Source organism: Oxyura jamaicensis, chromosome Z, assembly GCF_011077185.1.
Source record: "Oxyura jamaicensis isolate SHBP4307 breed ruddy duck chromosome Z, BPBGC_Ojam_1.0, whole genome shotgun sequence".
In the NCBI taxonomy this organism is placed as follows: Eukaryota; Metazoa; Chordata; class Aves; order Anseriformes; family Anatidae; genus Oxyura; species Oxyura jamaicensis.
In genome coordinates, this window is record NC_048926.1 from 60,512,935 (window position 1) to 60,522,914 (window position 9,980).

The 9,980-nt window shown below is 37.9% G+C and overlaps 1 long non-coding RNA gene across 1 annotated transcript; it reads left to right on the forward strand.

Moving 5' to 3' along the window:
• The first annotated feature begins 4,263 nt into the window (after positions 1-4,263).
• Positions 4,264-9,225, forward strand: LOC118156437. Its single transcript, XR_004746264.1, has 3 exons — positions 4,264-4,374; positions 4,811-4,836; positions 9,033-9,225. It is a non-coding gene; the product is annotated as an uncharacterized LOC118156437 (long non-coding RNA).
• Positions 9,226-9,980: the final 755 nt, after the last annotated feature.

Sequence of the window (9,980 nt, forward strand, 5' to 3'; positions counted from 1 at the left end):
CTTCTTTGCAGAGGTAATTTAGTGCTGCACTATAACATAGGAGAACTAAATAAACGGCTTTTGACTAAAATTTAGTCTTGAAGTAGTTATTCACTGTCTTTATTTTTTCATCTGTTTTTTAGAAATTAATAGTGTCACGTCTCTTAAGCAATTAAGTGCTATGTATGAATAATAAAAAAAAATCAATAAGAAATTAATGGTATAGAGCATAGTCCTTATTTATTAACAAGCAAGCTATATTTCTTATTATAAAATTCAATGAACAGACTTCCCCAGTAATAGCATTCGCTGTGCCCACAGCCTCACAAATATAAGCTCTGCTGAGCTGTCAGGATAGGTCAGTCAGTAAGAAAGAACCTGTTCCATAACTAAATTTTACAAAATCACTGGTCAGATCCATCTGTCACGGACTGCTGATATGTTGTATAAAAAGATGGTTTAGGGCTGATCCCATAACCAGCTTATTCCCTCACTGACTAGGGTTTTGTAAGACAGCTGTCCTGGCTTACTTCTACACATGTGCCTTAGCTTAGGTTGGACCTCTCCATGAGGATTGTCCTAGGCATGGTGCACAGCAGAATTCTAGCTCCAAGTATCACTGTAAGAAGGAGGACCATCTCCATTTCACCCACTGGGATAAGCATACATAAGAAGCAGACTGGAAGCCATAAGTTATGATGCTAAAGCTGTGAGAGAACTCTGATCCATTACAAGGTTGAATTCAGTCTATTATGGACAATTTGTGAGAGCCATATTCCCCAGTCTGTTACCACAGTAGTTTCTCAGGATCCAGTTCAAGTAGCATTAATACACTAGAAAATTTCCAGAAGAGAACTGAAAACAGTCATTTATATTTTCTACAAGTATGAGTTTCTAACTTTTCCATCACTGTGAAGGAAGACAGGAATTTGGAACTGAAGGACGGCAAGGAATGCTCTATTTAAATGGAGAATCACTGCATCTCCTTCAGATTTGGGGCTGCATGCTCAGCCAATTCAAAGTGTCACAGACTACTTGGCTTGTTTCCCTTTACCCGTCTCTTCCAGGTTCTACATGCTGCTGATAATGCTGGCAATGCAAAAGGAATATCCTCATTTGCCTGCCCCATTATTCGAGTTCCAGCTCCAGATGCTAGTGTCAGAGCACACTAGGTGAGAGGGTAAAAATTTATTGCTGATATAACAAAGTGATCCTTAGGTACTCCAAGCACTTTCTGGAGGGCTGTGGCTGTCTCACCCAGCTAAAACAAGGCTGGAGTTCAGCTGTGATGGCTGTTAGGCCCAGGCAAATTAAGATATTGAGAAATGGGAGAACAGTGAAAGCTGTAGCTGGTGGTCCTCATTTCAATCACGTGTGATTAGTTTACATGCAGTATGTTTCTGAACTTCAAAATCACATCTGTTCATTGAACAATGCTAATCTCAGTTGTAAGGGTTTAGGAATCTGTCTTTGTGAAAGTGCTTGCTTGACTTCCTAGCAAGATGCCAAACTTTCCTAGTCCTTCCAGAACACAAGCTATTCCTGAGGTTAGAAGTCATTAAGTTGTGGATCTCAAAGCAGATTTAAAGAGTTTTCCAAACTGCAGCAGAAAGTTTCTGGATTATATTTTCCCTTATTTATGCTCCAGACTGTAGTTATGCTTCATCTCCAATCTGACACCTTGTGCTTTCAATGCACATGAAGGAAAAACACAGCTTTATCTGTTGCCAAAAGCTTTAGTACATTTATATGTTGCTGTGTCTTCATATATTTTAACATCCCTGAAAAGAGTTAAGATCTTAAGGATTAGTTGCATTGAAGGAATATTAAGGAAAGAAAAACATTTCTGGTTGCATTATAGTATTACCTTTGGTATGCATGTCTGAAAATTCGTCTGGATAGTTACTGTTTCAAGTCAAGAAGTGACTGGTACTGGCCATCAACATTTGCTGGTGTTGACCGTCAAATATGATATTTAAGTAGCTGGTATTGACCATCAAAAGATGAGATAGAAAAAGAAGAATGGGAGCAATTCTTGGTCTCTGTTTATACTGAGAGTAATAGAACTTCTACAAAAATAAAGTTACTTCTTAATCATAAAATAATACTATTTATATATATATAATATATAATACTATTATATAATTATATAATTATATAATACTATTATATAATATAATATAATATAATTATATAATATAATATAATTATATAATATAATATAATTATATAATATATAATATATATATATTATATATATAATACTATTAATACCCTTCTTATTCAAGAGATTAGAAATGTGTACTAATTCAGTGTACCACAAACACCAGAAGACACAAGAAAGTCACTGCAGCACAGAAAAGTGAGTAAAACAGAAAGTAGCTAGTCCTCATGACTGAAAATTACATCTTCACTAAGGTAATCTTGGCATTTGCACATGCTCTTTTGCTTTTGTAAATGAAACAGTGGAAGAACATCAGGTGTTTGAACCGACTTTTGAACTTCTGTATCTGCTATGCATATACCTTCTCAAGTTTGGTTAAACATAGTATTATTCACAGAGATCTAGTAATTACATATTTGGTCAACAAGTGGAGTGTGCTCCACTTGTCCTAGAAACGTAACTGTGAGTAGGGTAACTGATTCTGAAATACCATTGTTTTCATTAGAAGAAAGCTTTTGGGATACAAAATGTTTTTTGACATTTTTTTCTGGTAAATTCTAATTTATTTTTTTTTTTAATATTAAGATAACACTGGAGATTTCACTAGTGCACATGGAAATGAGACTCACTTGTATTCACTCCAGGCAAATAGAATAGCTAACATTTTGATTACAAAATGGTCTTAATGTATGGCTGAAATTTCAATACTAGTCCTCCTGAGCACCTGATTCAAAGTAAATTCAGAACGTACTTTAATCTTGTTCAAAATCTGACTCTTAACTTGACAGAGCACCGTATGGAGATGACACACAGACAAGGCTGTCTAAATGCAAAGCATATAAGTATTTCATCATAAAGATCAGACCTTATTCAGACAGATTAATTTTCCTCAGAACATATTTTGCTGAATATTTTCAGGCAGTGAATTCACGGGATCAGGTAGCCTGTAGCATTATTAAATGTGTTTCCACTGTGAGATGATCTCTATCTGACTTTTCAAACAGGAGGAAAATGGAGTGTGTGAAAGGGTAGGGACACTACATTTCTAGACAGGGACATTCTGCTTTTTCCTTCCACCACTCTTATGGTTTGGATGCTGCACTGGATGTTGTGTCTGTACAGGTTTGCATTGCAGAAACGTGCTGGGAACAATGGGTGGTAAACAGACCTAGAATAGCCTACTGGCAAGTCTCCAGCCTGTGTGTATATGTATGTGTGTCCCAGGAGCTGATGGAGCTATTGAATTTTAATTTATACAAAGATTTGCTGAACCATTTGCTCACCCTGGTGAATGGGAAAACAAGACAAAACAAAAACAAGCAAACAAACAAGCAAACAAACAAAAACCTGAAATCAGACATGCCATAATCTGCTGCTTGAAATGAGATGTTGAAAAAAAATAAAAAAAAAAAAAAAATTATTTGGGCCAAAATCCATCTACAGAGAATTATAAGTAATCACATAGGGATTAACTCTGCTTTCCACAGCTTAATTTTGAGTTTTCAGGCCACCTTTCTTTCTATAAATACACTTTAGAAGAATGTATTCTCATTTATCAATATCACAAAATCATAAACACAGGTAATACTTCACATTTTTCCCCTTTTGGAAACATGGATGTTTCCAAACATTATGATCTCATAATTAGGATTTCTAAACCAATATGTTAATTCTTAACTTTTTGTAATCTTGGTAGGTACTTATGACATAGTCTAGGAACTTCGTCTTTCAAAGGAGTATGTGAAGACTTCAAGGACCGCATGCTTGTTAGTAGCCATGTGGGGAGGCTGTTTGGCTTCTCGAGACGGGGCTGTGTTTTTGTGCACAAGTGGGTAAAGCAGGTCTTTTTGAATATGCTATTGGCCAATGTGAATTGATCACATACAAGACTGCCAATGTTGTCTTTATAAAAGCAAGTGAGATCTTTAAAGAATGTACGTACCTAGTTTCTGTGAACATTTGGAAGTTTTACTCTTTTCATTTTAATGGGATGTTATACAACTCTATAGTGGCTTTTGTAACCACATGCAATATAACCTGCCTCTAAAAGACTGAGAACTCCTCCTTCAGGAGCCTGTTGGCTTTATAAAGGAGACAAATTACAAACTCTGTCTGTATTACAGGGACTGAGAAGAGGATTTATTCTCTTCCCATTTATTTAAATACAATATTCTATAATAAAAATTCAAGCCCTCTAGCATCATGTTTCTCTCCTTCTTCATCTCAAGTTGGTGAGTATGTCCTTGCCTGTTTTTTAATTACTTTTCTCTTCTGAGTTAAAACATCGTGTGAGATGCCCATAGGGCATATTTTTCTTTGCTATTATTCACATATAATAATTGAAGCTGTTATCTTCAGAATGTCCTGTAATTTTATAATCTGCTACTTTTTATGTACATAATATAATTGTTCTTTCTTGGAAGTAAATATGATGCCATAACCTGTCAATTTTGCTTTAAAACACCAATGACAAACTATTTATGGAATACCATAAATCTTTATGCAGCCCTTTACCAGTCAGTCAGAATACATTTCATTTGCCTATCAATCCTTGTGATGGTAAACAAATGGAAGGACGCATGCTTTTCTGTGTTTGTTTGTCAATCATTCTTATCATTATTTAGACCTGTTTATTTCTGTGGCATGATTATTAACATTGTTTTGCAGGTATATCAACTCAGTTAAGAAAGTTGGTACAACTTGTTCCTGCAATTTTCTTCAGGTTCTATACATTTTAATATCTTTCAGAGAAGCCTGCTGCTAGTATCACTGTATCGCTACAGAAGTGTCAGCACTTCTATTGTAAATCCTATTTTTTCAGGGTTTATGTCAGCTGTAAAAATACCTTCTGCACTGAGAATTTGCATATAAGTTCTCACATGCTCTTCAGAAACAGCAGGTTGAATGTGTATATTTGTGTGTCTCTTATGCAGTAAAGGTGAAAAATGCAGTTAAATGCTCATGTTTCTGTATTTAATATTCTGTAGATCCTGAAGTTTGCAAGAGAATTAAACACAGACCAAGTGGACAGGAACTTACTCTCTCCATTTAATGTGAAACCTGTTATTACCATTGTTGTTCTCCCCTTTCCTTTCATTTGTTTGTTTGCCTGTTTGTTTGTTTGTTGTTGTTGTTTTTACCCTATTTGCTGAGGGCATTAAATTACTCTGAAAAAGCCAGAAATGTTGATAGAAGATGTGGGTTATGTTGCTTTCTGGCTGAAAAGTGTAAATAACATAGTGCTTTCTCATTCCAGCTGGCTACTACAGGCTATACATCGAGGTGCTCGAGCGAGTTCAGAGAAGGGCAACAAAGCTGGGGAGGGGTCTGGAGAACAAGTCTTATGAGGAGAGGCTGAGGGAACTGGGATTGTTCAGTCTGGAAAAGAGGAGGCTCAGGGGTGACCTTATCACACTCTACAGGTACCTGAAAGGAGGCTGTAGCGAGGTGGGGGTTGGTCTATTCTCCCACATGCCTGGTGACAGGACAAGGGGGAATAAGCCAATGTTGCACCAGGGGAGGTTTAGGTTGGATATTAGGAAGAACTTCTTTACTGAAAGGGTTGTTAGGCATTGGAATAGGCTGCCCAGGGAAGTGGTTGAATTGCCATCCCTGGAAGTCTTTAAAAGACATTTTGATGTAGTGCTTAGGGATATGGTTTAGTGAGGGAATTAGTGTTAGGTCAGAGGTTGGACTCGGTGATCTTGGACGTTTCTTCCTAGATGATTCTCATGGTTCTGTGATTCTGTGAAATAGAAGGTGGATGACACCACCACCTTTTTTGCAAGGCATTTGAGTCATAAGATTGTACTAATTAGATGATTCCACCTCATGTAGGTATAGCCCTGGGTCAAATTCCTAAACTTCGGTGAGAGGTGTGTTTGCACACAAACCCTTCACTTAGATTCAGAGAAAGGAAAAAGGAAAGGCTTCCTCCTAAGTGTAGAATATTTTTTATCTTATGGTTGTTCCCTTTATGCACTGGGTGAGGTCCTGGGCAACTGAATAAAATTTTTAGATTTTATTATTTTCACTGGATATCTAAAATTAACTGCCTCAAGATTCAGCATTACAACATTTAAAGCTTGCTTTGAAACTCAGGGGAGGACCAAAGTGCCCTGCTAGCCCCTTTGAGCATAGGTCAGGTTTTTCCACAAAGACGATTTCTGCATGACAAGGTAGTTCATTTTGAAACTTTTTATTTGTTAAGAAAGCCCCTTCTATTTGACTTAGGATTAGCATACTGAGCTCCTCCTTGCCTGCGTGTATGGCTTTGTGAAAGGTTCCATGCCATGGTCTTTATGAGCCAGGAGCTCTAGCCAAGTTTCCTTAAAGAACAGTAAAATAGTGAATAATCTTGCAATAGTCAGAGGAGAAGTATATTAAATCAGAATGCAATCTGTGGCCATGAACCTAATATGAAAACCTTTTTTTTTTTTTTTTTTTTTTTTTTTTTTTTAACCTTAGGTCTGAACTCTTCTAGTAGGAGAGTGTGTAATTTTAGGCTATCATCAGCAATCGTCCCATGTTCCGGTAGAAATCTGTGGAAGAATAGTACATGTACAGTATTATGGAATCATTAAGGTGGAAAAGACCTTCAAGATCATCTGGTCCAACCATCCCCCTAATACTAACATCACCCCACTAAACCATGTCCCCAAGCACCATGTCCAACCTTTCCTTAAACATCCCCAGGGGCAACAACTCCACCACATCCCTGGGCAACCCGTTCCAAAGCCTGACTACTCTTTCTGAGAAAAAAAGTCTTCTAATTTCCAACCTAAGCCTCACCTGGCAAAACCTGAGGCAATTCCCTCTAGCTGTCTGTGAGAAGAGGTTGACCACCAGCTCCCCACACCTTCCTTTCAGTCAGTTGTTAAGAGCAATAAGGTCTCCCCTGAGCCTCCTCTTCTCCAGACTAAACAACCCCAGTTCCCTCAACTGCTATTCATGGGACTTGTGTTCCAGGCCCTTTACCAGCTTCATAGCCCTTATCTGGACATACTCCTGGGCTTCAATGTCCTTCTTGTAGTGAGGGGCCTAAAACTGAACACAGTACTCGAGGTGCAGACTCACCAGAGCAGAGTACAGGGGGATGATCATCTCCCTGCTCCTGCTTGCTACACTATTCCTGATACAAGCTATGATGCTATTGGCCTTCTGGGCCACCTGGGCACACTGCTGGCTCATGTTCAGGTGAGCGTCGACCAACACCCCTAGAACCTTGTCCTCTGCACAGCTTTCCATCCACTGTGCCCCAAGGCTGTATAACACTGTTCTCCATGATTCCTAGCCAAGGGAGAAGTCTTTGTCTCCAGGCACTGCATGGAACAGCTGTAGGACTCTTGAAACAGAGGGAGATTGGGTGGTTAGGCAGCCTAGAAGCTCAGGTGATTGATGAATCCATGTCACTAGAGAGCATTTACTGTTCTTTTCACACATGGCAAATGTGAACACAAACCAAGGAATCAAAAATTTGACTTTTTCAGAAAAATCATTTTGTATTATGTTCCTCCTGTATCCTTCACAACAATATAGTTTACCCACAGGAAATTATACAGCATATTTTCTATGTATTTGTGTATATACATGTGTAGTAGTGTGTATCAGTGCATGAATTTATGCTTCTCTATAGAAGACTCACAGTAGAGAAATCCACAAAGTGTTAAGAACATAACATTTAGCCTCATGGGTCAAAAAGACAGGACTGAAATCACAATTATGTACATAAATACACTGAGGTAAAGAGAGAGAAATCTTTCAATATTTCAATTTTCGTAGCAGATGGTAGAAAGTACTTAGAGATGATGACTCTTCCTAGATGTGCTAGCATATGCTGCAGAATTGCCCATACAGAAAAGCCTTGCTCATTGCAAATCTCCCAGGAGCTATCACAAACAAAGCACATCAATTAACATTTGCTTATTATGCGACTCTGTGTATGTGGCAATTTTCTATTTTCCCCTCATATATTAGGGCCACAATTTAGTCTGGATGACAGATATGCCAGATGAAAGTCTCAGCACTTAGGGTTCTGCTCTTTTCCTTTTATTTTTAAATAGGCATGCTTATCTCTTCTCTCTCTCTCTCTGATATTTTGTAGCAATCCAAATGTCTGAGCCTCACTGCTAAACCCATGTCTGTAGTGGTTTTGTTGGCACAATCTCAATCTGTGAGAAAGAGTGCAAGCCATACAGGCAGCTGCCTGGCACATTTCAGCTCAGTGAACCCTGTTACAGGTCAGATTTTCAAGTACTTTCTACCACTATATCAGTAGCTTACAGGCATGTATGTTCTTGAGACTTGCACCTGCAAGACATGAGTCTTAGCTAAGACAAAAAGTAGATGAAAGATGATTAATATATTCCCAATATGCTAGAAACAGCATATATAAGTACAACAGAAACTGCACATAAGGGTGTACATAAGCAGCCCCTTTGGGAACACAGGAAACAAAGAGGTGACCATGGTCATCTAGTTCCAACAGCCCCAGCCAGCAGCACAAAATATTCGAACCAGCTCCCCGGACATCTGGTCCATGAAACTGATAGTGGTATCATACCAAATCCTTGTGGGCCAGCAGAGTGTGTACTGTGCTACAAGAGCAAAGTTACAAGGGGAAAAAATCTAGATCTTTTTCTTGAAATATTGCAAATCTGTGGTAGTCATATATAAAAGTCATGCTGTATGCCTGTGTGGGACTTTTATTTCAGTGAGGAAATTGATAGGACGCTGTCATAGCAAGACTGTTGGTTTTGCTTTCTTCGTGGAAGCTGAACATCAGTTCACTTAGCTGCAGTTGTCTTTCCATGTCTCCTGTACATGGATACAGGACACTGTGCTTCTTTCTGGGAGTTCACTTGCCCTGTTATCTCTGTCTCTCCTTCAGAATACAGGTGGTAAAAAACAAAATCAGTGAAAGACGGTATCAAACCCAATGCTTCAGCATCCAAATCACTTCTGAGCACGGTGTCTGAACACTGTAAAGTGCTTACTACCATTGTGGCTTGAAATTTTCTGCCAATAAAATGTTTATTGGGTAAGTGAATAAAGTTGTAGTGGTCATGTGATTATGCTCTATGTGTGCAGCTACAAAGAATGACTATGATCCTTGGAGAAATGCTATGGTGAAGTGACAAGAGGCATAATGATTTCTGATGCCTTGGATATTTGTGGTCCATCCATTCTGAGACACTTCTTGTTTGTACTATGTTTCTTAACCTTTAAGTTAACCTTTTCTTCTGGGAAATGCTATGAGAGAGGACTGTTTCATACAGTGTACATCAGTACCCAAAGGGAGGAAAATAACATCCAGTGATGTTACTGGCCCTGAAAGTTCTCCTAAGGTACTAATGAACTATTGATGATATCCCAATTTCTGCACAAAACAACTTGAATAAGAGCTTTGACTGATGTTGATAGATCTAAATATTGTTTTGAGCCTGCAGAAGGCATAGTATGTTCTTTTGTGTATCATTTTTCCACTAGTTACTATTTTGAGGATCTACAGATGAAGGAGAACTTGCCAATGCAGTAGGAGTTGCACAGTCTTTCAAAAAACTAAATTAAATTAAAATAAAATAAAATAAAATAAAAAGATAAAATAAAATAAAATAAAATAAAATAAAATAATAAAATAAAGAATGGTTAGCGGCATATCATAGGGAGAGGAATATATTTTCTTTCTTGACTTTATGGATTTTTGTCATCCTTCCTAATTTCTTGCCATGGGTAACATACTAGTGCCACCCAGGTATTTCTATTACCAGCCCACCTCTAAATAAATAAATAAATAAATAAAAATGTAGAAAGGCACAGAAGGAAGGCTGGACAGGAA